The following is a 16166-nucleotide window of genomic DNA, read 5'->3' as shown; positions in this document are numbered from 1 at the left end:
TCATTATATTTTATTTTTTGTATAGGCAGTTCTTGCCCAGGACATTGAAATGAAGTGATAGTTGTGTTATTGAAGTCTTGGACGTACCCAATGCTGACCTATTGGGTAATTTCCATACTTTTTTTTATGCAGTGGAATATAGCATGTTTATGAGGCATTAACTTTTGCGTAGATCTGCTATAATTGCTATGAGACTGTGATCTCTAAGGTTTCCAGTGTGTATTCAGAATGAGTTGAGAATATTGAGCACTTGGAACGATCTTTACTCAATTAATGTGACTTGATTTTGTTCCCTGTCTTAAACTAATTAATTTGTAGCAGGGAAAAGAAACTTTTTCCCTTCCTGCTATTCTCAAAATAAATAATATCAATTGATCAAAAAAGAGCAGCATGAGATTGTTTATCATTTGAGCATGTATCGCAGATATGGGAAAAATTGCGGTAGCCTTCTTCTGAAAGATCTTTGTATGTTTGAGATGGGCATTATTGTGAGCTAGACAATATTGAAAAGCAATAGGCAAAAAATTGGGACATTGATCAAAAGCATTCAATGCTGTGGATAGACCACCTGCTCCATTGAGCTTCTTAGCTGTATTAGGAAAAAGCTGTGATACTTCTCTGCACTCTGAAGAGACTAACCTTTCTGGGAGGTACATATGCTGGCCTGAGTGTGCAGTGTTCGTGGTCTGGAAACAGGTAACTGACCTCTCGGAAACAAAGGGTAAACTTGTTTATCTAAGCAAGTTAGTGATGTTTGGGCTGTTGGATCCATATTTGTAGTAGAAATAAGTCTTTTTTTTCTCCTTATGGAGCTTGATGCTAATAAAAGAAACGTATTTTACCATTCTGTATCTGCACTATCCAATTAATTATTGATATTAAGGCCATGAATAGGCAGGGAGTGTAGGACCAGGCCATTCAGTCCTTCAAACCTGTTCTGTCATTTATCTCACAATCTGCAGTGCCCATAATGGAATATTCTCAGTTCAGTTCTTCAGCAGTGTCATGGGGAAGGCAACAAGTAGGTATTGAGTGCTTTACACCAAAAGATCATTGGCAGGAACATGCCATCCCACCATCAACAGCACCCCCTAGTATGATTAAAAGGATCTCCGAGGAACCTACATTGAGAGATCCGGATTTACTCAATTCCTTTAAATGTGCGGACAACCAATTGAATGCCCAACTCAAACTATGTCCTCCTTGTGCAACTGCCTGTCAACCAGTTACTAAGGCTATATTGTTGGATGCTTGGGAGAAGCTTGTATTGGCTGTTCTCTTGGTTACCTAAGAGCTAAGCCATACAGGAAATAAATTAAACTATCAAAATAAAATTAAAGAATCTGAAGTTGTTCCCTTTGCAGTTCAATACTTGAAGCTTTAATATGTATACCACATTGATTTTTTTACTTAATGGAAAAAAACCCTGTAAATATATTTATTAAAGGTCATCACAGGCACAGAAATTATGATTATGCATAATCTAACTGATGAAAGTATTTCTTCCTGTTCAGTGGCCTTTAGGAATAATTTATTGGATCAAATGGGAGAAAATCTTGTAATATTTTCTTTTATATTCACCAAAATGAGGATGTTTGGGAATGGACATTTTTAGTTTTGGGTCTTTAGTATCTAGCACTCCCAGACTAGGTGCCAGGAAAATTATTACAATATCATCCAATTGGTGGTCTCTGATTCTTGGTCAGTGCCAGAAATAGCATAGTTTTGTGCCATGACCCTTCTGGCAGAAGCGGTTTTCATCCCTTCACTTGGAGTTTGATTGTGTAAATTTGTTTCTGGAGTATGGATGATGCTGTCAAAGTGTCATGCCTTCAGAAGGTTAATTGTGGTGAACCACCTTCTGGAATTGCAGTCCTTTTGGCGATGGCATGACAATGAAGCAGTTCCTTTCCTTTCCATAACTAAGTAACTTTCTAAAACTACTTCAAAGAGCATTAACCTTAGTAGAGGTGGTAGATTATTTTTTGAAGGGTATTTTGGAAACCATTTGAATTTTTATGACAACCCAGTTGTTTCTGGTGCCAAAAGTCAAATTTATTGAATTTAGGTTTACAAGTTGTTAGGATAGGATTTGAGCTCTAAACTTTTGAGTTGCTAGCCTGATACCATAACCACTTTTCCGTTGAATGCTCCCATGTCAAAACTGAAAAGCAGGTGCCTAGCCAATGCATCCCTTTCACCTATAACATCAATTTGAACCATGCATTTCAACTTGAAATGTTTGATGTCTTTCAAAAGTTGTTCAGTGCTGAATGCAAATTTCCTAAAATTACCCTTTGCACTGTCCCTGGATTACTTAGTAGAAACATGTTTTGTAAGCTGATCTGGCCAACAATTTGTATTATATTTTTGACTGAAAAATGGTGTTTTATCATATATTGTATCCTTTATAATAAAATTCTGGAGTTCTTTGTGCTTTATATGTGGACAATACAAACTATACAGTCAGGACAATTCAGTAAAAATTTGAGCTGTGTGAAAGTAATACTGACCCAGTGACAGGCTAATAACAATACAAGAACTGTTATAAATTCATAACTTTATCATGTGCTTGCATGTATTTCTTTCTGTATCCAGTGCTGGCCTTTCACTCTCTCAATCTTTTCCACCCCTTTGCTTTGCCCCACCCCATTTAAATGTCTACTTACTAATTACTAGTGAATAGGTAAACAATGAACAGATGATGTAACTCTTGAAATTCCCAAAACAGGTGCATGAGTGTCCCTGTGTAATTCCAATTGCAGCTATTTTTAAAGAAAACTCGTTCTTTCTACCACAGTGGACGGTGCTTAGTGTATCCTGCGCCTTCTCTGTAGGAGCTGAAACAGAAGCCAGTGATATCTATGCGCTGCTGTCCTTTATCTTTCTTACATATATTTTTCTTGTAGCTCCAAACGCACACCTACAAGGGAATGTAACAGCTCCGCACATTTAAAGGAATTGAGTAAATCCGGATCTCTCAATGTAGGTTCCTCGGAGATCCTTTTATTCATACTAGGGGGTGCTGTTGATGGTGGGATGGCATGTTCCTGCCAATGATCTTTTGGTGTAAAGCTGCCTTTAATGGCCAAACAGCAATATTTCAGTAATGCACGTGATGAAGCACCACCTAATCATAGAACGCGGATTATTGCCCACTGCCACACTCAAGCAGAGAGCTAAAACCAATGTGATAGTAGAAAAAGGGAGGGATACAAATTACAGATTTCTCTTTGGGCAGTTCACACTAACTGCAGAATGGCAATAAAAAATTCCAGGAAGTAATATGCCTTTTTCAATGAAGAACAATTTATTGCTGGCTGACCATTTGCTTTAATTTAGAAAGCTTTTTTTTTTAAAGTGGCCACATGACTTTTTTTATTTGTTCATGGGATGGGGGCATTACTGGCTAGGTCAGCATTTATTGCCCATCCCTAATTGCCCTTGAGAAGGTGGTGTGTGCTGCCACATTGAACCGCTGCAGTCCACAGTACTGATAGGAAGGAACTTCTAGGATTTTGACCCAGTGAAGGAACAGTGTAGTTCCAAGTCAAGATGGTGTGTGACTTGAAATTTTGCAAGAATCCGCGCGTTGATACAGGTGTAGATGCCCCAATTTCAATGGTCCTATTGTGTGACAAGCAACTGAACGGAATCAGCAGCAACGTGCTTCAGCGTGGGTTAGTCTCATGGCCAGGGTGGGTATCGAACCCACGACCTTGGCATTATTAGCACCACACTCTAACCACCTGAGTTAACCGGCCGTCAAGGCAGCACTTAGATATGAACAGGAACCCTGGGCCCTCAGATTAAAAGGCTGATGCTTTAACAACTGAGCTATCTGAACTCTGAAGAAACATGCAACTTACTGTGAGGGCATTTTTATGAGGGGGCACCTGGAGGGGAACTTGCAGGTGGTGGTGTTCCCAAGCATCTCTTGTCCTTGTCCTTCCAGGTAGTAAAGGTTGTGGGTTTGGAAGGTGCTTCCGAAGGAGGCTTTGAGAGTTGGTGCAGTGCTTCTTGTTGATGGTACACACTGGTGCCACTGTATGTCAGTGATGGAGGAAGTGGATGTTGAAGGTGATCGATGGGGCGCTAATCAAACAGGCTGCTTTGTCCTGGAGAGTGTTGAGTTTCTTCATATTATTAGAGCTGCACTGTTCCATCACACTCCTGACTTGTGCTTTGTAGATGGTGGCGGGCTTTGGGAGTCAGGACCTGAGTTAATCTCCATGGAATTCCCAGCCTCTGGCCTACTCTTGTAGCCACAGAATTTATGTGGCTGGTCCAGTTCAGTTTCTGGTCAATGACAATCCCCAGGATGTTGATAGTGGGAGATTCAGCAATGGTAATGCCATTGAATGTCATGGGGAGATGGTTAGATTCTCTCTTGTTGGGGATGGTCATTACCTGGCACTTGTGTGACACAAATGTTACTTGCCATCGAAATATAGCCCAGGTCTTGCTGCATTTGGACATGGACTACTTCAGTATCTGAGGAGTCACAAATGGTGCTGAACATTGTGCAATCCTCCGTGAACATCCCCACTTCTGACCTTATGATGACAGGAAAGGTGTTGATGAAATAGCTGAAAATGGTTAGGCCTGAGGAACTCCTGCAGTGATGTCCTGGACCTCCAACAATCTCAGCCATCTATCTTCCTTTGTGCTAGGAGAGTTTTCCCCTGATTTCCCATTTGCTGTGGCTCCTTGATGTCACACATGGTCAAATGCTGTCACTCCAACACTGTAATGAGGTCAGGAGCTGAGTTGCTCTGGTGGAACCCAAACTGAGCATAGGTGAGCAGGTTATTGCTGAATAAGTGTCACTTGGGGCAGTAATTGGCCAGGTTGGATTTGTCCTGCTTTTTATGGATAGGACATACCTGGGCAATTATCCACCTTGCCGGGTAGATGCCAGTGTTGGTGGGATTTGAACCCATGTTCCCAGAGCGTTTGCCTGGCCCTCTATGGCCCTCTAGTATTATTACTAATATTACTAGCCCAGTGATACTGCCATTATGCCACCACCTCCCTGTGGCATCACAATCCTTCTTAACTGGCAACATATCAGAAACATATTACTGTACCTTGACATAATCTCATTCAAAGTAAACAGTGTCTTTCAGAATTCTGTATTTTCCTGGATATGTAAACAATTGGATGCTGCTGAAACTATTCTGGTTAACAATGCTGGTAGGGATTAAAAATAGCAGTTTGTTAGGTGCCTCAATTCACAATACAATAGTGACATCACAACTGCAATAATAGCTCAGCATTTGAAACAACAAGTAATTGATGTATAGTAGATTTGATTTAATTTTTTTTTAGTTATAACAAATGACCACTCTTCAAAATATGTTGTCTTGTTTAGGATTTACCAACCAGATTGATAGTTAATTTAATAGTACGGCATGCTTAAATGCCTAGCAGTATCATTTCTCTTCCATTTCTTGGCTTATTTATGACAGTGAGCATGCATTTCTCATATCTAGCATTGCCAAACCACATCTCTGAAGGGTGGAAAATGTGGCGGAATATATTTGTTTTTTTTTAGAAGTGTACACATCTCGCCCTCTGCTGGAAAGTTTGATTTTGCAGCTGTTTAAAATTCTGTGTTTGAATTGACTGTTGAAACACAGCAAAAGATCATGCAGTTGAAGAACACATGTCATTAAAACGTTCCAATTGTGGTGTGCTGAACAAGATTACATTATTTTAAAGGCATGTAATCTATTTGAAAAGTGGAACTCTATCATGTGGAGTGGTTGAGGTGGATAGTGTAGGTGCATTGAAGGCAAAGCTAGATAAACACGTGAGGGAGAAAGGAATATAAGAATATATTGATATGGAGACATAAAATGATGTAGGAAGAGAATCTTGTGGGACATAATCACCAGTTTTACCTGATGGGCCAAATGGCCTGTTTTTGTGCTGTTAAAATTCTGTGCAGTTCTGGGGAAATGGCTCACATTGTAAGACTTAGCTTCAGCATCAACAGATTTAAGTTCTTTGATAAGATCTGTAATATATATTTCATTTCTTGATAATCCATGATTTAAAAAATCTAAATACTTGATACCGTGTAACCCTCAGATCCACATTGCAATCTACAGTGATCAGTCTGTCTCTTATGGCTATACAAAAGGATGTCATACAGTCCCTGCAGAGTTCTGATTACAAAAAGCACTCGTGTCTTTCAGTTCTATTACCTTTTTATGAAGCTCACTTCCAGCCATAAGTTCTGGAATTCCCTCCCTAAACCTCTCTACCTCTTCTTAAAATCTAACTTTTTGACCAAGCTTTTGGTCCCTGACCTAATATTTCCTATTTTATTCAGTGTCTAATTTTATTTTAATACTTAAATACTCCTGTGAACTGCATGGACATTATACTGTATTAAATAAAGGAAATGCTCGTTCTTGTTAGCATGGCAGCAGATTTAAACTAGAGTCCAAGCACTTGCTGTAATAACATGTGTTTCATATTTACGCAAAACATGGATGCAGATGTTGATGACTAAGCATCAAGGCGACTGACGATGGCAAGCCTTAAGCTTTAGCTGTAGTGACTTGTTTTCATGAGTTTTGCCATGTTTAAACTTCAATAGCACAGTGGATTGGACAAATCTGTTCCCAGTGCTTTTTTGTTGGTGAGTAATTCTAAAAATCATTATTGAGGCAACAAACTTAGATCGTAATGTCAGGTCTGTGAAATTCAAGCCATATCCAGTGCACAAGCACTGTAATCAACCAACACTGTAGGGAAATAGGGGCAGCAAGGTAACACAGGTACTCTGGATCATTTGGAGGGAATGATAAGCTCAAATGCTTGTTAGGAGCTCCATGAAAATGTAGATCTGTACTTTAACTATTTGTATTAGGATTTGAGAGAAAATGGAACACGATTTCATTTGAAGTAAATCAGGAGTCAGGCCAAAGTCACAACTGCAAAAAACAGAAATAGAGAATGTTTTAACATTGTAGTAGATTTTGTAAGATTCTTTTCCAATGCATTTAATTTTCAAATCTTCATAATTGGTGAAACTATCACTGTGGCTTATATAATGCAACTCTTAAATTAAAAATAGCCTTAGAAGTATCGTTCATATTTTAATCCCAAGGTTCTGGCTATAGCTGATATCCTTTAACAGTGTCAGGACACAGAAATTGCTACTTGATTGTAGTTTTAATGAGGAAAAAGTATTTATACTACAGAAGTGCACACGTGTCTTTAAAATTGAGAGTAATGAAAGTAACAACCTCTGGCTCATGGTCAACTCTTCCTCAGCCTTCTTACCACTGGACAATCTCCAGCAATATGTGCACTGTGGCCCTATCCCTTGACCTCCTGGATTCCCTGTCACTCTTCGCAACTGTCTCTGAATTGGGACATTGGATTAGCAATTTTCAAACTGACTCCACCCTATCTACAAGTCAACCTTGGAATCTCTCATATCTTCTCCCTATCCTCTTTATGCCCAGGGCAGGTTTCTACGATCCCTGCCATAACCCTGTGTAACCTAAATTCTCTATGTGGACATTAACATGTATATTATGCCTGCCTTCCTGACCCAGACCATTACTTCTCTCTCCACCATTTTTTCCCCTTGGTTCCTCTTAGGGACTTTTTCTCTTGCCACCTTTCCTGTCGCCCACTAATCCCACCTTTCATTCCTCCCCTCTGCCATACCTTGCGCCCTGGATCAGAGACTGGGAATCCTGCAGCGAGTAACTCACCTCCTAGTTCCCCAAAGCCTGTCCAACATCTACAAGGCACAAATCAGGACTGTGATGGAATACTCTCCACTTGCCTGGATGAGTGCAGCTCCAATAACACTCAAGAAGCTTGACACCATCTAGGTAAAGCAACCCCTTCCACAAACATTCAGTTCCTCCACCACTGACTAACAGTGGCAGCAGTGTTCCACCATCTACAAACTGCACTGCAGAAACTCACCAAGACTCCTTAGGCAGCACCTTACAAACCCATGACTGCTGCCATCTAGAAGACTAAGGGCAGTAGATACATGGGAACACCACCATCTGGAAGTTCCCCTCCAAGCTACTCACCATTCTGACTTGGAAATATATTGCCGTCCCCTCACTGTCGCTGCGTCAAAATCCTGGAACTCCTTCCCTAACAGCACCGTGGGTGTACCAACACCACATGGACTGTAGTGGATCAAGAAGACAGCTCACCACCACCTGCTCAAGTGCAGTTAGGGATGGGCAATAAATACTGGCCTGGTCAGAGATGCCCACATCCCATAAATGAATAAAAGAAAAAAACTGCTGATCCAATCCATCAGTATGCCTCAGAACTCCAATTCTCCTGCCACCATCTCAATTACCTGTGATGAAGCTCACAGCTGTCACAGCATCTTTTGAATAACACTAAGGCACCTGCCGTTGCTGCTTTATGAGCAAAAAGCCCCAAATTACCTTGAACCCCTCAATTGCTGACCTTCCCAACCAGCCTGCCTGTTGGGCACAAATCTCATCAATTTATTTTCTACCTTGTTCACCCCACTTACCTTGGAACTGTACCAGCACATCACCAATCACTGCCTGCCTCTGTGGTTTGCTACATATCCATTTACATACAAAACATGTACTTGTTTTCCATGACCTTTATATGGATGACATTGGCATCATAACTTTCACTGAAACTTGGCTCATAGTTGATGTCACCTTACTTCTTCCTAAAGTCCTGCCTGACTATATCTCCCACCACTTACCCCAATCACTAAGTCAAATCTTAGACTCTCCATACTCCTGAGGTGAGCTTGCCACCCTATATTTTCTTCCATCACAGAGACTGCCTACTTCCCCCTCCCTAACATTGCCTGCCTCCTTCCCTGTCTTCAACTACATGCTGCCAAACTTTCATTCACACCTGTGTCATCTCTAGATTCTACTATTACAATGTTCTCTAGTCTTGCCTCCCATCCTGCACTCTCTAAACTTCAGTTTATCCAGAACTCTTCAGTATCCTATCCCATGCCAAGTCCCACCCACCTATTATTTCTGTCCTCATTGTATTGGTTCCCCAGTGCCTCAAAATGAAAATTCAGACTCAAATATTTAAATTCCTTCATGGTGTCAATGCCAATATCTCTGCTTCCTCCTCCAGCCCTATGACCTTTCACTTTTGCCTTCCCCCAGAACACTCCGTGCCTCTATGGTACAAGCCCACCCTACACCAGGGTGAGACCAAGTACTAGTAGGAATTTTTTTTTTTTTAACAGTTTTTAATACTAAAAGCTTAATGTTGAATTTAGTATTTTGTATAACGAGACCAATTTGTTCACATCACAATTTAGTGTGATAGTGTTTTGGAAGTGCTGCCCTGTCTTTCTTATTGGAAACTGGCTATCTGCTCTTATTGCCATCCTCACAGGAAGAAAATTTTAATATTTGAAGGAAATGCTTGTTTAATTTGGTAAATTAGTATCAGTGCTACAACAAACCCTGCATCAGAATGATGGCCTTGACAGGAAAAGCAATGTTGAAGCTTTCCAAAATTGCAAAGGGAATTGACCAAGTTAATCAGGTCAAATTGTTCACCACGGTAAAGGATTTTAATACCAGAAGCCAAAAATTTCGAAGTCAGTAAGAAGGAAACTCAAGTGGAACTTCTTCCATTCAGAGGATAATAGAGTTCTGGGCTAAAATACCAGGGAGGTCACTAAAACTGACAGTATAAATAGATTAAGCAGACTATTAGATGTTTTTCTGGAAGGGTTCTGTTCCTTCTCCCTGGGAGGACATGGCACTTGCTATAGTGCAATTCAACACATGCCTTTGAATATCTCTCCTCATTACTCCACTCTTGATTTGTGAGCCATGTCAGTGTATGCTAGCTTACCTCGGGGATTCGCGGCCTTATCTCCAGGGAGCAGACTCGGAGGGAGGAGCACCGGAGCGGTGACTTTGGGGCACAGAGTAACTGAAGCCAAAACTGAAAAAGTGACATCACAGGAAAGCTGTGACCTGATTGGTTGGTAGGAAATCTGCACCAAATTTGAAAAAAAAACACTGCAAATCAAATTAATAAATTAATTAACTAAGTCGAGATGGCTGGGCAGGTGATGTGCTGTAGCTGTATGATATGGGAGCTGGCAGATCCCATTGTGAGCCGCAGTGACCACATCTGCAGCAAGTGTTGGTTGCTGGAGGAACTCCGGCTCAGAATTGATGAGCTGGAGTCTGAGCTCCAGAAGCTGTGGCACGTCTGGGAGGGGGAGAGTTACCTGGATGCTTTGTATCAGGAGGCGGTCACACCTGGTAGATTAAGTACCTCAAATTCAGTCAATGGTCAGGGTCAGCGGGTGTGACTGCAAGTGAGGCAGGTAGAGGGATCCTGTGTTGAGGAACAGAGGAGCCTCAGCTCTTGACCTTGTCCAACAGGTAAGAGGTACTTGCTCCCTGTGTGGATGAGGAACAGGGCTGTAGGGAGGATGAGCCAGCTGACCACGGCATCATGGCACAGGAGGCCATTCAAGAGGGGGGAGCAAAAAGACAAGTGGTAGTTGTAGGGGATTCTATAATTAGGGGAATTGATAGCATCCTTTGTAAGCAGGATCGAGAGTCCTGCATGGTATGTTGCCTGTCTGGTGCCAGGGTGAGGGACATCTCTGACCAGCTTGAAAGGATTTTGGAGAGGGAGGGGGAGGATCCGGTTGTTGTGGTCCACGTCAGGACAAATAACATAGGTAAGACTAGGAAAGAGGACCTGTTTGGGGATTATCAGGAACTAGGAACTAAATTAAAGAACAGGTCCTCAAGGGTTATAATCTCCAGATTACTACCCGAGCCACGTGCAAATTGGCATAGGGATGCGAGAATAAGGGAAGTAACCACGTGGCTAAAGGAGTAGTGCAGGAAGGAGGGGTTCCATTTTGTGGGGCACTGGCATCAGTATTGGAACAGGAGGGATCTGTACCGTTGGGACGGTCTTAACCTGAACCGATCTGGGACCAATGTTCTAGCGAAAAGGGTAAATAGAGTGGTCAACAGGATTTAAACTAGAAGCGGGGGGGAGATTCAACTTCATGGAAAATTATGAAAAAACTGAAAAGAAAGGAGAGCCCAGGAGAGGCTATTAAATTCTCCAGAACACAAAATAGGACACAGTGTTTGGAAAGGGCTAGGAATCTAATTCAAGTACATCAGAAAAAGGGACGACAATGAGAAAGGGGACGGGAAATACAGGACTGAAGGTGTTGTATCTGAATGTACACAGTATATGAAATAAGGTAAATGACTTGTGGCGCAGATTGAAATTGGCAGTTATGATGTGGTAGGCATCACTGAGACACGACTACAAGGGGATCAGGACTGGGAGCTAAATATCCAAGGATATACATCCTAGCGAAAAGATAGGCAGGTTGGCAGAGGGGGTGGGGTTGCTTTGTTAGTAAGTATTGAAATTAAATCGATAGCAAGAAACGACATAGGGTCAGATGATGTAGAATCTGTGTGGGTAGAGTTGAGGAATCGCAAAGGTGAAGAAACCATAATGGGAGTTATGTACAGGCCTCCGAACAGTAGTCAGGATGTGGGGAACAAGATACACCAGGAGATAGAAAAGGCGAGTAAGAAAGACAAGGTTACAGTGATCATGGAGGATTTCAATATGCAGGTAGACTGGGAAAATCAGGTTGGTAGTGGATCCCAAGAAAAAGAATTTGTGGAATGTCTACGAGATGGCTTTTTGGAGCAGCTTGTGGTGGAGCCCACTAGGGAACAGGCAATTCTAGATTTAGTGACGTGTAATGAGGCAGGTTTGATAAGGGAGCTTAAGGTGAAGAAACCCTTAGGAGTAAGAGACCATAATATGATAGAATTTACCCTGCAATTTGAGAGGGAAAAGCTGGAATCAGATGTAACGGTATTACAGTTGAATAAAGGCAACTACAGAGGCATGAGGGAGGAGCTGGCCAGAATTGACTGGGAGATGAGCCTAGCAGGAAAGACAGTGGAACAGCAATGGCAGGAGTTTCTGGGACTAATTTGGGAGACACAGCAAAAATTCATCCCTAGGAAGAAGAAGCATACTAAACGGAGGACGAGGCAACCATGGCTGACAAGGGAAGTCAGGGACAGCATAAAAGCTAAAGGGGAAAGCATACAATGTGGCGAAGAGCAGTGGGAAACCAGGGGATTGGGAAGCCTATAAAGACCAACAGAGGACAACTAAAAAAGAAATAAGGAAGGAGAAGATTAAATATGAGGGTAAACTAGCCAGTAATATAAAAGAAGATTGCAAGAGTTTTTTTTAGATATATAAAGGGTAAGGGAGAGGCAAAAGTGGACATTGAGCCGCTGGAAAATGACGCTGGAGAAGTAGTAGTGTGAACAAAGAAATGGCGGAGGAACAGAATAGGTACTTTGCATCAGTCTTTGCGGTGGAAGACACGAGTAACATCCCCAAAGTTCGAGTTGAGGGGGCAGAGGTGAGTATGGTGGCCATTACCAAGGAGAAGGTGCTAGGAAAACTGAAAGGTCTGAAGGTGGATAAATCACCTGGACCAGATGGATTACACCCAAGAGTTCTGAAGGAGATAGCTAAAGAGATAATGGAGACGTTAGTGGTGATCTTTCAGGAATCACTGGAGTCAGGGAGGGTCCCAGAGGACTGGAAAATTGCTAATGTAACCCCCCTGTTTAAGGAGAGAGTGAGGCAAAAAATGGGAAATTACAGGCAGATTAGCCTGACTTCAGTCATTGGTAAGATTTTAGAATCCTTTATTAAGGATGAGATTACAGAATACTTGGAAGTGCATGGTAAAATAGGGCAAAGTCAGCATGGTTTCATCAAGAGGAGGTCATGCCTGACAAATCTGTTAGAATTCTTTGAGGAGATAACGAGTAGGTTAGACAAAGGAGAGCCAATGGATGTTATCTACTTGGATTTCCAGAAGGCCTTTGACAAGGTGCCCACACAGGAGGCTGCTCAGTAAGATAAGAGCCCATGGTGTTAGAGGCAAGGTACTAGCATGGATAGAAGATTGACTGTCTGGCAGGAGGCAGAGAGTGGGGATAAGGGGGTCCTTCTCAGGATGGCGGCCAGTGACTAGTGGAGTTCCGCAAGGGTCAGTGTTGGGACCACAACTTTTCACTTTATACATTAATGATCTAGATGAAGGAACTGAGGGCATTCTGGCTAAGTTTGCAGATGATACAAAGATAGGTGGAGGGACATGTAGTATTGAGGAGGCGGGGAGGCTGCAGAAGGATTTGGACAGGTTAGGAGAATAGGCAAAGAAGTGGCAAATGGAATACAACATGGGAAAGTGTGAGGTCATTCACTTTGGTAGGAAAAATAGAGGCATAGACTATTTCCTAAATGGGGAGAGAATTCAGAAATCTGGAGTGCAAAGGGACTTGAGAGTCTTAGTCCAGGATTCTCTTAAGGTTAATTTGCAGGTTGAGTCGGTAGTTAGGAAGGCAAATGCAATGTTGGCATTTATTTCGAGAGGACTGGAATATAAAAGCAGGGATGTGCTGCTGAGGCTTTATAAGGCTCTGGTCAGACCACATTTAGAATATTGTGAGCAATTTTGGGCCCCGTATCTCAGGAAGGATGTGCTGGCCCTGGAGAGAGAGGGTCCAGAGGAGGTTCTCGAGAATGATCCCAGGAATGAAAGGCTTAACATATGAGGAAGGTTTGAGGACTCTGGGTCTATACTCGAAGGATGAGGGGGGATCTGATTGAAGCTTACAGAATACTGAAAGGCCTGGATAGAGTGGACGTGGGGAAGATGTCTCCATTAGTAGGAGAGACTAGAACCCGAGGGCACAGCCTCAGAGTAAAGGGAAGACCTTTTAGAACAGAGATGAGGAGAAACTTCTTTAGCCAGAGAGTGGTGAATCTATGGAATTCATTGGCACAGAAGGCTGTGGAGGCCAGGTCAGTGAGTGTATTTAAGACCGAGATAGATAGGTTTTTGATTGGTAAGGGGATCAAAGGTTATGGGGAGAAGGCGGGAGAATGGGGTTGAGAAACTTATCAGCCATGATTGAATGGCGGAGCAGACCCAATGGGCTGAATGGCCTAATTTCTGCTCCTGTGTCTTATGGTCTGTGTCTTTTGCTGAGGGGAAGGACTGTCAATCATGGAAGGCGTAGTGACCAGTCTGGATGCTGCCTGACACACGTGTAGAAATTTTTAGTGAGATCCTTAGATAATGATTACAGCAGTGAGGAGTAGAAGCTCTCATATTTAGCTACGCTTCAGTCATAGGGAAGAGAGGTTGATTATAATGTCCTTACTAAGATCAACTGAACTTGGGATCTTTTTGATCTGAAGAGTTGAGGTATTAGCTTTTAAGCATTTCCAGTTTCGGAAAGATTTTGTATGTTCTTAAAACATTCCATGGTTTTAAAATAAGATTTTACCAAGAAACTATGGAAATATATCTTGCTGTGAGCTCCACTCCATAATGATAAAATGGTTAGAGCATAGAAGGAAGAGGCCATTTGGCCTGTCATGTCCATTCTAGCTCTCTGCAAGACCAACTTAGCTAGTCCCACTCCCCTGCCCTTTCCCTTTAACTCTTTAATTTTTTTCTCTCAAGGTGCTTATCCAGTTCCTTTTGAAAGCTTCAATTGTATCTGCCTCCACAACACTCACAGGAAATGTATACCAGATTCTAACTGCGTGCTATGTAAACAAGTATTTCCTCATGTTACTGTTCGTTCTTTTGCCAGTCAGTCACCTTAAATCGGTGTCCACTGTTTCTTCACCCTTCTGCCAATGTGAACAGCTTCTCTATATCTATTCTGTTTGGACCCCTCATGATTTTAACGTTCTATGAAATCTCCATTCAGCCTTCTTTACTCAAAAGGAGAACAATTCCAGCTTTTCCAATTTATCCAAGTAACTGAAGTCCCTCATCCCTGTAACCAGTCTTGCAAATCTTTACTGCACCCTCTCTAAAGCCTTAGCACCCTTCTTAAATTGTGGTGCTCAGAATTGAAAATAATACCCCAGTTGAGGCCAAACCAAAGGTTACAAAGGTTCATCATAGCTCTCTGTTCCGTTGATGCCACTTTCTAAAACAGCACTCCTGAAATGTCTTCCTTCTTCCTTCTTCCTTAACTGAGGTTCCCCACCCACGGTGGTTGACAGGGCCCTCAACCGTGTTGACCCATCTCCTGAGCCTCTGCATTCACGCCTTCCCCTTCCTCCCAGAACCATGATAGGGTCCCCCTTGTCCTCACTTCTCACCCCACCAGTCTCTGCATTCAAAGGATCATCCTCTGCCATTTCTGCTAACTGCAGCATCATGCCACCACAAAATACCCCCCCCCACCCAACCGGCATTCCGTAGGGACTGTTCCAGTCCTACCCTAGTCCACTCCTCCATCACCCCCAACACCTCAAACCCCCCCCATGGCACCTTCCCATGCAATCACAGAACCTGTGCAACACCTGCCCCTTCTCCCCTCCTCACCCTCCAAGGCCCCAAACACTCATTTCAAGCGCTTCACTTGCACTTCCCTCAATCCCTCAATTTGGTCTACTGCATTCGCTGCTCCCAATGCGGTCTCCTCTACATTGGAGAGACCAAACACAGACTGGGTGACCGCTTTGCAGAACACCTTCGGTCTGTTCGCAAGCATGACCCAGACCTTCTTGCCACTTGCCATTTCAACACACCACCCTGCTCTTAGGCCCACATGTCCTTCCTTGGCCTGCTTCAATGTTCCAGTGAAGCTCAATGGAAACTGGGGGAACAGCACCTCATCTTCTGATTAGGCACTTTACAGCCTTCCGGACTTAATATGGAGTTCAACAACTTCAGACCATGAACTCTCTCCTCCATCCTCACCCCTTTTTGATCCTCTTTTTTAAATATTCATTTTTATTTTTTAATTTTTATTTTTTCCACACTTATTAGTTTAATATCTTATTTCCATTTTTATTAATTGTTTTAACCTGAGCTTTTAGCCTATTTTTGATCTTTCATGCCACCACCGTCCCCTCCCCCCATCCCACCCTCACTAGGACCATCTGTCACTTGCTCATGTTGTTCTTTCCAGTGCTTACCTTGGTCCGGCCATTCACATTCTGCCTTCTTTGCAATTTCCTTAATGTCCCCTCCTTTAGCCAGTACCACTACCATTAACACCCTTTTGACCTTTTGTTTATGAAAT

At 42.5% G+C, this 16166-nt stretch overlaps 1 protein-coding gene and 1 non-coding gene across 5 annotated transcripts in view; one reads left to right on the top strand and one right to left on the bottom strand.

Moving 5' to 3' along the window:
• Nucleotides 1-16166, top strand: part of gnas (GNAS complex locus) — a 360976-nt gene that overhangs the window by 299527 nt on the left and 45283 nt on the right. The window lies entirely within an intron of this gene.
• Nucleotides 3691-3764, bottom strand: trnai-aau. The gene has a single exon. It is a non-coding gene; the product is annotated as a tRNA-Ile (tRNA).

The sequence above is a fragment of the Carcharodon carcharias genome, chromosome 14 (genome assembly GCF_017639515.1).
Source record: "Carcharodon carcharias isolate sCarCar2 chromosome 14, sCarCar2.pri, whole genome shotgun sequence".
Lineage (NCBI taxonomy): Eukaryota > Metazoa > Chordata > Chondrichthyes > Lamniformes > Lamnidae > Carcharodon > Carcharodon carcharias.
The sequence above is the reverse complement of the archived record's forward strand: the minus strand, read 5'-3'. Positions and strand labels throughout refer to the sequence as shown.